The following is a 15,210-nucleotide window of genomic DNA, read 5'->3' as shown; positions in this document are numbered from 1 at the left end:
GGCAAAACAGAGAGTGTTTTGCATAAACCATCTGACCAAACCAGAATACATTCGTATATCCAAGAGAATGGAAACATCCGAGGCTATGTTTAGGAGCCCATGGTCCCCCAGAGTCTTCGTGAGCACACATGATGCCCAGGTCCATGACACCTACAGCAGTCGCTAGAGGGACGTCATCAAAGCACTGTCCACTGCTGAGCAGATCTATCAAGTTAAAGCCTGAAGTCACAAGTGTGTGGAACAAGAGTCAAAGCTGGTACTGAGAGCCCAATGCATTCACTCAAGGCCAAGCTCACCTGTTTTTGTGAAAAGAACAGAGCTGCAGTGGAGTGTCTCCATAAAGAACTGGACTTTACCCATAGAACCCATTTCCCTTACCGCTGCTAACCAATAACACTATTCCTAATTTTGATGTATTTTAATTAAGGATATTTCCTAATGGAATGCAAAAGAGCATAAAAGTTAAGAATACAGTTTGAAATCAGACAGACCTGGGTTCAATTTATGGCTCAGGAAATTACTTTCTGCCTTTAGGTAAGTTACTTCCTTTCTCCAAATCTCATTCTCATCTCTAAAATGGGAAACCACCATCACTGCTCTAAGGGTTCAATCAGATAATGTAGACAAAGCACCTGAAGAACAAGTTCTAATTAGAAATATTACCATTTATTTAGTGCCTGAACCAAGGGAAACAAGAAGATGAAGGTAGAAAATTTTTATTTTACTCATTCATGGGAGGCCACTTGACACAGAGTCCAGCTCTGGGTCAGACACGGGAAGGGGGCGAGGGGAACCCAGGGCAAGACATGGCAACTTCTCTAAGACCGCAGTTCCACATGTGTGAAATCTAGGAGAATACCACTTAGCCTGAAGGACACTGGGAGAAGGGAAGCCACATTCATAAAGCTCTCAGCCCTGCGTCAGGTAGCTCACGGGGTGCCCAGTAAATAGTAGACAATGAGGGCCGTGGGCTTTGGGGTTGGACTGGTTTTGAATCCCAGCTCTGCCAATTCCTAGCTGGGTGAATGTAAGTAAGTTAGTCTTTTCTAGGCTTCAGAATCTTCATCTATATGATGGGGATAATAAATTATAGATCCACCTCACAGGGTTGCTCCTAGGATGAAATAAGTTACTATATAAAAGTGCCTGACACATAGTAACCATTTAAGTATTAGCTGTATTATTTAGCTAGTTTTAGTTTAAAACATGGACCACAACACTCAAACTATTCTTTTTTTTTTTTTTTTTTTTTTTTTTTGATGATTTTAAGTAATCTCTACACTGCACATGAGGCTCCAACTCACAACCTCTGAGATCAAGAGTCAAACACTCTCTGACTGAGCCAGCCACATGCCCTCCTGCTGGTTTTAAAATAGGGATTGAGGGGCACTTGGGTGGCCCAGTAGTTAAAGGTCTGCCTTTGGCTCAGGGCATGATCCTGGGACCGAGTTCCACACCGGGCTCACTGCAGGGAGCCTGCTTCTCCCTCTGCCTGTGTCTCTGCCTCTCTCTCTGTGTCTCTCCTGAATAAATAAAATAATAAATAAATAGGGACTGGTATCAAATACTCAACATTCTCCAGTGCCAGATTGAAAAGAGACTCAGAAACCCAAGCTGTCCAGTCAAAGGTCAAGAGGGAGTTTTTTTTGTTTTGTTTTATTCATGAGAGAGACAAGAGAGAAGCAGAGATACAGGCAGAGGGAGACGTAGGCTCTCTCAGGGGAGCCTGATGCTAGGATCCCAGAACTCCGGGATCACGACCTGAGCCAAAGGCAGATGCTCAACCACTGAGCCACTCAGGTGCCCGGAAGGGAGTTCTATATAGTTCCAAGTTCCCAGAGCCTTCTTCCCAAGCAGGCCACCAAAAAACCTCTTGTATTTTTCAGCTGCTGAGAAAATTGATTAGGAAATCCCTTTCTGCCACTGGGCTTAAAAGCAATGAGCAACTTAAATCTTTCATTATGCAGACTCCATCTCAGTGGCTCTCAAAGGAAGATTATTTGGACCCTTAGGCAATCTGGTATGTCTGCAAACAACCTGGTTGCCATCATTAGGTAGATACTACTGGCATTTAGTAGATAAAGGTAAGAGATGCTGCTAAGCATCCTACAAGGCAGGAGAAAACCCCACCCAACCCTAACACCCTAACAAACAAATTGTCCAGCAGGGACGGGCATGTGGTTGGCTCATAGGAGGAACACATGACCCTTGACCTCTGGGTTCTGAGATTAAGGTCCATGTTGGGTGCAGAGATTACTTAAAAAGTAAAATCTTTAAGGGGCACCTGGGCTTGGTCAGTTAAGCATCCAACTCCTGATTTTGTCTCAGGTCATGATCCCGGGGTCTTGACATTGAGCCCTGAGCCAGCCTCCGCACTGGGTGTGGAGGCTTGTTTAAGGTTCTCTCTCTCCATCTGCGCCTCTTCCCCTTCTCTAAAAAATAAAAAATAAAATCTTAAAATAAAATCATCCAGTCCCAATGTCAACTGTGAGGTTAGAAACCCTGCCCTGTAGGAAAGATGCTTGTGACAAATAAGGGAAAGAGACAGAACACACCAGGACTCTGCACTACAATGGCAGCCAGGTACAAATGACACAGGCATGTTAACAAGAACTGCCTAGGAAGTAAAAATGCAAAAATGATTTCAGATGACGGTTTATCTGGATAAGTGAAATTAAAAAAAAAAAAATCCTGCATGAGCTATCACTATGTTTACGGGCCAGAGAAGAAGTCAGGGGAGTGCTAGGTGGAGGCAAGGATGACTCGAAGCTCCATCTCTGGGTTCTGACCACTCACACAGCTGACATCCAGCCCTGCAACAGAGCCCCAACCTGCGCTACACAGCAAATACTTTACTCTGAACACAGGCAAATAAATGAATAAAGTGAGGGAGGGAAAAGTAGTGCAGTCTTTTCTGCAAATTCAAGCCCAGCATTGAACAACTTAAAAAAGTTTATTCCAGAGTCTCACCTGTCCCCTCTCCTGCCTCTCTTTAAACTCTTCATCTTTAATGAAGCAACAAGAAGTTACTAGAGAATGAAATGGACAAATCAGACAAACTCTCTGCTATGATAGGAGACTTTAGTACTATAAATAGAGCCAAGATCATGAAATTAAAAACTAGTGGAGGATAGAAAGCTGACCTAGACTAGGGGTTGGAAGGTAGCACTTGGTGCCACTCAAGTGACACATGAGCAGGATGGGAAGGATTTAATGGGGTTACCTGAGCCAACAGAGGTGTGTGAAGACTTTTCACAAGCATACAGACGAAATACCATATACAAAAGCCAAGTGGGAAGAGAGGCCCAGTGAGGCTGAGGAACTGAACTGCAATCTGTTAGCAGGGCCAAACCATGACAGGCTTCAAGACCTTTTGGAATACTGGTCTTTATTCTACAGGTAACAGAGAGTGAAAGAAATGTATAAACCCTTCACTGGTGTGCCCAATGGTTTGGGGAAGAAACTGCTGAACCTCTTTATCTTCAGTTAAATCAAAACCTCTGGCCTACCACACAGAAACCCAGGCCAGTAACAAACACTAAATGGAAGCCAACGGAATGTTGCAGAGAGGGAACAGCTTCCCCTCCAAAGCAAGGCTCAACGGGTCCTAAGCCCAGCAGATCATAAAGGCCTAAGTCCTCTCTGAGATAGGGAAAAGAGAGCCCTCAAGACAGTTGGGAGAAACAGCTGTCAGAGCCCTTGGAAAGAGCCACAGATCCCAGGGGGACCCCTTAAGTAGCCCAGCTTCCCCTCTTTGAAGGGCTCTGTTAACACTGTATCACAGCAGAACCAACTCTCCCACTGGTCTCCAGGTGTGTGCTGTCATCTGCACAGGTCCTGAGAGTTCATTCAGAACATCTTTCTGAAGTCCCACGAATCACTAGGTATTGTGCTGGGTCTGGGAACAGCACTACCGCCCCCCCTTCCTTGTTCATCTTCCCCCTCTGCCCTCTCTAGAGGCCTCCATCCTTCTGGCCACTGGATCTGTCTCTTCCTCAGAGCAGAGTATATATGATTATACCCACCTGCTGGGTCAGAAACCATAAGCTTCTCAATTCAGACAGGGCTGGCTCAAGCCTTAAAGAGGCTGGCCCTTGTGAAACCTAAGGGCATTCCAAGGAATTCCATGAAAACGCCATTTGAACATCAGAAGATTCAAATGAATGACCAAGGATATGGTCTAAGAGATGCCAGAGGAAGAACAAAGGTTATATGGATTGAACAAAGAGAAACTGAGGATAAGATATAAAGAAATATTTTGCAGGGCTATCAACCTGTGCCATTAAGATGTGGGAGACCAGGATAAACTAGGAGGCCAAGAAGGAAGAAGAACCAAAGCAGCACAAAGTATGCCAAGTGTGGCCCTCAGGCAGATTTGAAAGTTGGAGACTTCAAATGTGAAGGAGCAAGGCCCATGGACACCAGTCACCCGTCTCAGAGGTGTCAGCACAGATACAGGCTCTCCAGTCAGAGCCAGTATTAGAATGCCCATTCCCCACCTACTAGCTCTGACCTGGGCAAACTCATTCCTCTAATAGGACCCACCTCACAGAGCTGTCCTGCTGATTAAATGGTGGAGGATACCCAGTGTTTAGCACCAGGCCTGGCACACAGCACAAAACCTCAGTTAGCAGCAACGCCCAAGGGCCACTCCCAGGAGTAGAAGAAAAAGAAGTAGTAGTAGGAAAAGAAGTCAAGGTCAGACCTGAAAGAGGAGGACTCATAAGATACCTGCTTAGGTGGAGGGTGTTACAGAGGAAGGGGATGCGCAACCATTCAACAAAGAGGAGGAACTGAGTAGTGAACCTAACATCCACAGGTCCCTGCCATCCAGGAGCTCTTGCTCCAGCAGGAGGAGAAAGGCACCCAAAGAACATGAGAGAGTATAGTGGGAAAGGGATGAGAAGGGCAGGGACAGACAGTGCCACACTGAGGTGGAGGGCAACGGGAGGCAGCTAAAGGCCTCTCTGACTAGGTGATGCTGAGTACAGGCCAGAAGAGGCCACATGGTATGCAGGTTTCTGAGAAAAAGCGAAGGCCCTGGAGGTGGGGCAGAGCAGGCCTTGCTGGCCACTAGAGAGATGTTGGCTTTTACTCTGAGTGACATGGGAAACTGTGGCAGGGGTGGGGGGTGTTGGGCAGGCAGGCAGAAAACAGACAGCAGGGGCAAGAGCAGGAGGGAGACCAGGTCGTGGCTATGACTGCAGAGGATGACTCAGGAGCTGTCCCAGTTGCCTTGGGCCCATGGGGATGCTCAAGGTAGACTGGGAAGGACATTCAGCAACTGGCTTCCCCACCACCCCGAAGGGCCTCCTGTTTTCACTGGCTCTATCCACCCACAAGCAAAAACTCAGAAAATTCATGTGGGCTGAAGGAGACTAACTTCCTCAGTGCCCACCAATGTGCCATCAACTGTCCAAGGCATATTACTTTTTTTTCCCATCACACTCTGTAATCCTAATCTTACAGAAAAGGAAACAAGCCTGAGGAAAAAAAGAAACTCCACCTAGATTCCTAAGCAGTGCAGCTTTTGGTGGCACCATGTGGCACTCTGTCATTTGATACCTGGCAAAGAAGGTTCTGAGCTGGACTTTATTTCTGCTGGAAAGGCTTCCTGGGGCACTGAAAGCACCTGATCAGAGTTTCTGATGATAAAAAGCTTAAAAGGCTCAAACAAACCAAGCTGTAATTCCACACCCTGAGCCAATTAGCCAGAGATGCCAGACCATTAAATTCCTTCCTCTTCCATCCTCATGATGATGATGAGACAAGCATTGGACACCAAGAACGTCCAGAAAGAAAAAAATGACATTCTCTCACCACCCTGCCCCCAACTGTTGATGCTGGACCAAAGAGGAGGCCATTCTGAGCTTCTGGCTGACTGGTCAATGACCCAGTAGGGCACTCCTGGAACAGGCACTCCCCTTTTCCATCTTCAAATTACAAGAACCATAAAAAGGTCACTTTTAGTTCCTGATTTACAGGCTTCAAAACCTGGTTCAAAGGCCAATTGGGCTTTTGAACTCCATGGGGACATCCCAAGGACTCTGCTGAAATAGAATTTACTTCATTAGTTTAAAAACTATTTTATTTATTTGACAGCAAGAGAGACAGCATGAGCAGAGGGGAGGGGCAGAGGGAGAAGCCGCCTCCTCCCTGAGCAGGAAGTGATTCCAGGACCTTGAGATAATGATCTGAGCAGAAAAGCAGATGTCTAACCCACTTAGCCACCCAGGTGCCCTGAATTTATTTCATTTTCAATCAATACCTTGCCAGATATCACAATGCTAAACCAGAATAACATGTACAAAGCCCTAATAATATCTGGACTCCCGAGCAGTAAATAGCACCGGAAGGGGCTCAGAGGTAAAGGGACCCAGACCACTAACATGAATTCACAACCACCTTTCAAAATGGTGGTATTTCCATTCATCTGACACATATTTACTGAGCACATATGATGTGGCAGAGATGCTCCAGGTGCTGTGGAAGCAGAGATGAAGGAGAGAAAGACAGCCATTGTGAGGTTTCCAAGGGGAGGTAGGTATGCAAAGATCAGGCGGTTAAGTAAGGTGCCCAGATCCTGGTATTAATAAGGGGATTTGAATCCACCCACATTAATCATACTCCACTTTGCATCTGCCACTAGGAAGCCCATGTCCTCCTGCTCTAAACTATCAGGTTTTTGTGTTTTGTGGTGGGGGGAGGTGGCAGTGGAGAGATGGGGAAGGGCTGCTAAGAAGGTATTTTCCTGAGGTGGTGTTTGAGAACTGATGTAGAATCTGCTGGACCACAGCTCTAGGACGAAATAAGGAGAAGCATTTAGCTTGGAACCAGGATTTACATCCTAGTCAAACTCGCTGACCCTGGGCAAGTCACTAAAGCTCTCTGGGCTTTGGTTTGAATCTCTCTAAAAAGAGGGGGTTAGCCTAGCAAGAAATGGCAAATGGTTTCATCTCATTCAACAATTCCAGCCTATTCAGTGGCTGCCCAGGGGGGCTGTGGTAAGGAGGATTCTGAGGCCACGTGAGGGCTCAGCAGAAAGGGCCAATGAGTGAGGTCGGCCATGAGCTTGGGAGGGTGACTAACCTGGGTGATCATCTGAGGACCTTTGCTGCTGCTGTGAGGTAACTAAAGAGCTTTCATTTTAATTTTGGTGACGAATTTTTAAAACTCTCTTTCAGGGCAGCTGGGGTGGCTCAGCGGTTTAGCGCCTGCCTTCGGCCCAGGGCATGATCTTGGAGACCCAGGATCAAGTCCCACATCTGGCTCCCTGCATGGAGCCTGCTTCTCCCCCGCCTAGTATCTGCCCCTCTCTCTGTCTCTCATGAATAAATAAATAAAATCTTTAAAAAATAAATAAATAAAACTCTTTCACTACTTTTTAACCAATTCACAGAACCTCCCTTCAAAAGACAAATTTCCTGATGTAAGACCAGAGATACGTTGTGTTTAATTTTTCACTTTAAATTCCATAACTGTAAAAAAAAAATAAATAAATAAATAAATTCCATAACTGTGGCATAGTCACGAGAACCTAGAAACAGTTTTGGTAGTTAGAATGCCTCACTGAACAGGAGTCCACCTATTATCACTGGGACTTCCTAGATTGCTAGCAAAGCTCCCCCAATACATCTGCCATGCTGCAGGGTGGCTTTGTCACTCGCCTACCAAGCAGTGAACTCTTGAGTCCCGGCTACACAGATCTGGGGCTGCTTGGACCAATGGAGTGTGATGAGGTACTATTCTGAGCCTGGCAAGGAAAAAGGCCCAGCAGATGGGCCTTTACATGATCATTACATGGTAATGATGTGAGGTTCGGGGCTATCTGGGTGAACGGTGCACAGAATCATCTGTATTATTTCTGCAATGGCTTCAAAATTAGAAATTCAAGAAAGCTTCTTTTTTTTTTCTTTCAAAGGAATGCCTGAAAAAAAAAAAATTAAAAGGGGGGGCGGTTGGCCCTGGAAGCTTCCACCTTTGCACACTGACACTGAAGAATGAGGGAAGCCAGCTTCCTGTGGCCGCTGTGCTGTGACGATGCCCAGCCTTCCCCACTGCGAGGCCACGTGGAGGAGGAGGGGGGAAAGGACATCAGATGTGGGGTTTTGTGGGCTTTCTGGATATAAAAGAACTATGATTTGTTATAATGGACCAGAAGTACAAGATTTTGCTGAAAAAGAAAACAGCTGACAGGATAAGGCTAAACTGATATTAAACCTTCAAGGGAAATAATAAGAGGTAGAAACAAAGCCAGTAAGAGTGGAGAAGCTCAAGCCTGGTTTGGAACACACATACAAGACACGAACGGCTAGTAATGACCACTGGGTGTTGTAAGTGATAAATCTTGAATTCTACTCCAGAAACCAGTATTGTACTGTATCTTAACTAAAATTTAAATTAGAAAAAAATAGGGCAGCCCAGGTGGTTCAGCGGTTTAGCACTGCCTTCAGCCCAGGGTGTGATCCTGGAGACCTGGGACCGAGTCCCACATCGGGCTCCCTGCATGGAGCCTGCTTCTGCCTGTGTCTCTGCCTCTCTCTCTCTCTGTGTGTCTTTCATGAATAAATAAATAAAATCTAAAAACAATAAAAATAAAAATAAATAAATTAGAAAAAATAAAGATAGTAGCATCTAAGTGTGTTTATCTTCTGACCCTCCCTACCCACCTCGCCTGTCCAACTGCTGTTGGGCTCCCATCCCCCCTCCCCTCTGAAGCTTCCGCCAAACCACACAGTTTCTCTGTACTGCGCATGCGAGCCAAAATGACAGCACCCCTTTGCTCATGCTTTAAACATAATTGCCAAGAGGGGAGTTCATTAATCTCACTTAAGGGTAGAAAGTACACATAGTAGACCCAGCACCCCAGTTATTAAGGGGAGCAGAGACAGATCTTTCAAGCCAAGCCCTGTCCTAATTACAGAGTCTCTAACTTGGGGTGGTCTGTTACATAGCAATATGCCAACCTTCCACCTGCGGCAGAAAGCCTTCAATTCTGGGTTGGCAAGAGCTGGCCATATGAATGGGTTTTTTGGACCTAATTCCTTGGGCTAACATTGGTTTCGCATTCTTCTTGGCTAAATGCTTTTGCTTCCTGAGTTCCTTTTCATACAGCATCCCTAATCTTATTTCATTAGGATTTATCTTCCCACATAACTAAGACTATTAGAGGTCTTCCCCCTCCCCCCTTTTCTCCTTCTTGCTCCTTGCATTGTCTCTGGCCCTTTAGGTCCCTTTTTCTGGTCTGTTTTGGTCACCATCTATCATTTTGGAGCCTCTACTCAGTTCTCTGGCAACCCTCTATTGTTAATATTTAAGGCTGGGATACTGTCACTTGCAGCCTTGAGAGTCTTGACTAGCTTCAAAAGGTAAAAGCCTACACTAGGACAGTACAAGCCAGGCTGACTGAAATCAGACCTTAAGGGGGCAGATTACACAGAACCTGAAAATTAACTGAATTCAGAGAAGGGAAGTGCTCAGGAAGCAGACTGTACGGGATACAGCTGAAGCATGGGGGGCTGGTAATTTATACCAGGTGGTGGGATATACAGGGAAAGCTTCACAGAGTGTCCCTCCCCAGGTGTGTAGGCTAGGGACACAGTGGGATGAGGGGTGGGGAGTGAAGCATGAAGAGGCCCTGCCTGCTTCTAGATACCGGATGATGACATCCTGGACTTGAAGCCAATGTAATGACTGATGAGATTCCCGTGGTCTTGGAAAGAGGTGGGACAGATGCAGATGATGTGAACTATTGGGAGCATACTGCCATGTGGTGAACTGTCTGCCAAGATGGTCACCAACAATTCCTCTGGCTCTATACCAACATGCTGCCAGATGCTTATGACATGGATGAATCTTGAATATGTTATATTAAGTAGAAGAAGCCTATCATAAAAGGTCACATATCATATGATTCCACTTATAAAAATGTCTAGAACAGGCAAATCTACAGAGATAAAACAGATTAACGGAAGGGGAGGGTTAAGGAGATGGGATGACTGCTAAAGGATATGGGTTTCTTTCGGGGTGATGAAATGTTCTGTAATTGCAGTGGTGATGCTCATACAACTCCAACTATATTAGGAACCACTGGAACGTACACTTGGAATGGGTTAAGTGTATGATATGTGAGTGATCTCTCAATAAAGCTGTTAAAAAAGGGGGTGGCAGTCAATGACATCTAGTTCCCCTCCTACTGAATCCAGCCACCCTTATGACTTGCTTTGAACAGCAGAGTATGGGTAATTGATGCTGGGCCAGTTCTGAGCCTATCCATGAAAAGGCTGGCAAGCTTCTACTTTCACCCCCTTGGAAGCCAGTTGCCATGTCAATGAGATAGGCTAGATGAGAGACAACACGTAGAGAGAGGCCACATGGAGGTAAACCAGGACTTCACTCATGTGAATGAGGACATCTTGGGACATTCTACTCCCAGCCAAGCTGACACAGCTGAATTAAGTGACCCCAGGAGAGATCACATAAAGCCAACTCACAGAATCATGAGAATAATATATATTATATAATAAACAGTAATAATAATCATTGTTGTTTTAAGCCACCAAGTTTTGGGGTGCTAAGCTGTATGATAGATAACTGACATACAACCTCTCCAACCCTGGATTCTACTTCTATAACATGGGATATAGGGGTCTTGGGAAGGTTAAGTGATGCTAAGAGCAGGCACCACGATCAAGAAATACTAGTTGTCATAGTTACTATTATTAAATATCATCCCAGGAAAGACCCCTGGGGGGCTCTCGCCTGCCTTTGGATCAGGTGATCCTGGGGTCCTGGGATCGAATCCCACATCGGTCTCCCTGCAGAGAGCCTGCTACTCTCTCCGCCAGGGTCTCTGCCTCTCTGTGTGTCTCTCGTGAATGAATAAATAAACAAATAAATAATCTTTTTTAAAGAATTTAAAAAGTAAATATCATCCCAGGAGACCCTTGACATACTGCAACTACATTCCCTGAGAAGCCTCATTCCCATGAGCACCTGCTACCTCCAATCACATGGTTTCCAAAAAACTAGTTTCCTGAGAAAAACAAGGGTATTTTTTACTATAATTTCTGTAGTAAAAATATGAACTTTGAACCATAAACAGACTAAGTTTCTGCTTAGCCATCTACCCCGCTACCTATCCATTCAACACAACCTAAGTCCTTACTGATTACCAGACACAGATTAACAGCAGCTAAGACGACCTTCCCTCTCTTGTAACAGAACAGTTACCAATGTACATAGTTGTTAACAGAATAGACTGCACGCTTGCACTTCAGTTGAGATGTACCTGCAGTGGTTGATAAAATCTGAAGTCATCCAGGCGGAAAAAAGTTATATGTGCTAGGCACCTGGGTGGCTCATGATTGAGTGTCTGCCTTTAGCTCGGGTCGTGATCCCAGGGTCCTGGGACCGAGTCTCCCATTGAGCTTCCCATAGGGAGCCTGCTTCTCCCTCTGCTTATGTCTCCGCCTCTCTAGGTCTCTCATGAATAAAATCTTAAAAAAAAAAAAAAAAAAAAAGTTATAGGTACAGATTCCAAAGCCAAACCATCAGGATTCAAATCTGGAATCTCCCACTTTTAGCTGGGTGACCTGTGGCAAGTCATTACTCCATTCTGTGACTCCATGACTTCACCATAAAATGCAAATAGCTTCATAGGACTGTTGCAAGGATTAAATGTTAATGTAAATAAGGCTCTTAAAAGACCCCCTGGCATACAACAAGCACTCGGGAAGACTTAGCTATTTTAAAAACCTGAAGAGGCACCATAAGAGAGCAACTATTATGCAAACCAAAAAATCATAAAACAGTCCTCACAGTCACCAAGACACCTAGCACAGTGCTTCTCAAGATGTTTCCTCTCTAATCCTTCACGGATTGATACTTTTTTCTCAAGTGCAAGATCACTTGCTTGAAAGTCATAGCAGTGTCCAATTGTTCTAAAAGTTCTTGAATGTTTACTCTCACTCTCTGTACTTATCACAACCGTTCAGAGACTGGCACTTGTCTGCAGAGTAAACTTTGAGTAACACTGTTCTAGCACACAAGAAAGACTCACAGGCCTTCTGAGAACTCAATTAGGTTCAAGAGAATTTTGAAAACATAGAAGTAAAGAAAATCAGCCACTCAACAGCAAGGGCAAGAGGATGACTTGAGGGTCAACAAACCAAGAGAGAAAATAATCTCAACAGGCCAAATCTAAAAAACACAACAGGCTGAGAGAGCAAGAATCCACCTGATACTTTCCCCCCAGCAGTATTCCAGAAGGTACTCTTAGAAAACACATTGACCAGGAAGTCATCAGCCCCAGAGGGATAAAAGACATAGAGGTAAGTAGGCAGAAATGCCTCAGGCCTCCTGAGGAAGAAGTTCTTCTCAGGGGTTAGAAACCATGCTAAGCAGTCTCCAAGTTTTGGGAACGTCAACCATAGCACACAAAGGCCAGAGTTCCTTCTCTGCCAAAGAAAACATACAAACATTAACTTTGGTGACCTGGGACTGTGCCCATACACACCCGCATACACACATATCCCACTCCCAGTACCTGTAGTTTTAGGAGGCTCCTGAGGTCCACCCTGCCAGCCATACTGTGGATATCCTTGGTAGGGGTACCCCTGAGGAGGTGGGTAGGGTCCCCCCATAGGTCCTGGAGGGTAGGCCCCTGGTCCCATTGGTTGTGGTGGATAAGGTGGGTACGGGGCTGTTGGACCAGGGCCTGGATATGGTGGAGGGTTCCCTGGGTTCATCAGGGACCTGCAGAATGTACCTAAGAGACAAAAAATGAAAATTATTTTCATCTAATCAGTGGAAATCATTCAGAAGAAAATTCCAACTCAAGGTCATTTACAAAACACCTTAAAGGTATCTCAAACCTCTTGTACACCTTCAGTTTTGCTCACTGTTTCTTTCAAACCTCTTGTACACCTTCAGTTTTGCCCACTGTTTCTTTCTCACCATTCCCACAATTGACAAATATCTCATGTACCTATTTATTTGCCTTCTGCCTGCCTTCCTCACTAGACTGTAGGCTGTGAGAACAAGGATCAAGTCAGCTGTGGCTCATCACCATGACCTTGGAACTTAGCATAATGCTGGGTACAAAAACATCATTTTTTTTTAAATTCTCTGAAATGTCCACAAATGTGACTACATAACCTAGGAAGAAGGCATAAAATGTAACAACACTAATTATGAGTTGGATCCATGGGGGCTAACCCAGCATTAGAAATCCTCTCATAAACAAGGTTGGACCCCACACTGGGGTCTTCTAACAAACAGCATTACTATAGCTAAGCATCTCCTCATACCATCCAGGCTCCTAGGACTCTGGAGAGGTCACCAAGAACCCTCACATTTGTGTTTATTGGTGCCTGTTCTTGATGGTTTGCTTCTGTGAGGGAAGTCATTGCTTCCCAGCCCCCAGCGACTTATTAACTATTCTCTTGATTGGGCCTGAAACCTGGTGGGCCAGCATCTCCTCTCCATCATCTCTGCAACCTCTATAAGTGTCTGACATTACAATGTCTTGATTAAGAGCATTACTGCGGAATACTAAGCACATACTCCAGACAAACTCGGTATCTATCATCTTGCTACGTTATACCATTACCCATCTGCAGTATTGATATTTAACTCTACCTATTCAGAGGTTCTCTATCCCCAATTAAACATAATAGAAGACTCTCATAGTCAAAATATAATAATTTCACTATTAATTCTTCTTTATAACACAAAATCAAATTTTGAAGTGACTCCATATGTATACAAAAAATAACCATAAAGTAAGGTACCCCCAGAAAATCCAGATTAAAATAATAGTGGACTTTGCAGGTTGCCCACACAACCACCACATCCCCCTTCATAGTGGTAGTCAGATTCCTAGTCAGGTATCCATCCATTCTTGCTTCCATAACAGCTCCAGGATAAGCTCTGGGTAACCTAAGCCAACCCAGGTCACTCTTTCCCTCTTTTCATCAAGATTAGTGCAAGGACTGGGTGTTATGCTATATGTTGGCAAACTGAACTCCAATAAAAAGAAATTAAAAAAAAAAAAAGATTAGTGCAAGGAATCCAGGACTAAGTCAATCACAAATGGCATTCCCTTGGCCACTAGGACTAGTTCTGAAGTGATTCGATATTAAAAGCTGAGTTCTCCTAACACACTCCCACCTTCCTCTCCCCTTAACTTGAGTACACACCAAATCTAGCAAGGACACGGCCTACAGAATTGCTGACAGCCAACATCCAATCTGCAGCCCTGAGGAAGCCAGCCCTAACATAAAGGGGGCACTTCAGAAAAGCAGAGAAGAAAAAGAGAAAAGCGATTCCAGATGATTTTTTAACAGTTCATAAATCAGGCAGAAACCTAGCTTAACCTAAACTACCTCTACGGAATTTCCAGTTCTAGGAACCAACAGTACAGTAAGCTAATGAACCTTTCTGAGTGACATTCAAGCAAGTAAATATACAGTGCTGAGCCTGGTGCTGTGCTAAGGTAATGGGGTACAGCCATAAATATGGCTCAAACCTAGCTCTTGAGCAACTGGTTACAAAGGCAAACAGAAGGATGGTGATTCTTAGAAAACGTGGTAAACAGCTGAGCAGGAATAAGGGTTTAAACCCAGTAGAAGAACATGAGTGAGAGCATCACTTGAAGGAGGTTATTATAAATTGAAACTTTATAATATGGCTTGTGGGTCTCTATTTGGACCACATCTGGATTTGGTCCCTCATTTTAGAGCCTTATTTTTCCAGGGTCTAACTGGTATTCAGAAAAAAAGGAGTTCTTTGCCTTCTCTGCTCTCTGCCAACATGGCATCACATTCTGACCAGGGAATGACCTTTCCTAATGGAAAGGCTCATGGTGACTAACACTGCAATAATTACATGAATCTGCATGTAAACCCAGACCACTCCGGCATCTCCTCTCTTCTACCAAGAAGGTTGTGGAAGGTCCTCAGGGGGAGGACTCTGAGATAATGACCTGAGCTGGAGTCAAGACACTCCACTGACTGAGCTACTCAGGCGCCTCCATAATGAGCTTGAAAATCAAGGTATGAGGGGCATCTGGGTGGCTCAGTTGGTTAAGTGGATGCCTTCAGCCAGGTCATGATCCCTGGGTCCTGGGATGGAAAGAACCCTGAGCCGGGCTCTCCACTCTGTGGGGAATCTGCTTCTCCCTTGCCCTCTGCCACTCCCCCTGCTTGT

General features: G+C 44.9%; 1 non-coding gene across 1 annotated transcript in view; it reads right to left on the bottom strand.

The window, feature by feature from the left end:
- Positions 1 to 15,210, bottom strand: part of CYSTM1 — a 43,283-nt gene that overhangs the window by 13,456 nt on the left and 14,617 nt on the right. Inside the window, exon 2 of the transcript XR_005355434.1 lies at positions 12,548 to 12,769. This is a non-coding gene — a transcript (cysteine rich transmembrane module containing 1). The remainder of the gene's footprint in view (positions 1 to 12,547; positions 12,770 to 15,210) is intronic.

The sequence above is a fragment of the Canis lupus genome, chromosome 2 (assembly GCF_011100685.1).
Source record: "Canis lupus familiaris isolate Mischka breed German Shepherd chromosome 2, alternate assembly UU_Cfam_GSD_1.0, whole genome shotgun sequence".
NCBI classification, from domain to species: domain Eukaryota; kingdom Metazoa; phylum Chordata; class Mammalia; order Carnivora; family Canidae; genus Canis; species Canis lupus.
The sequence above is the reverse complement of the archived record's forward strand: the minus strand, read 5'-3'. Positions and strand labels throughout refer to the sequence as shown.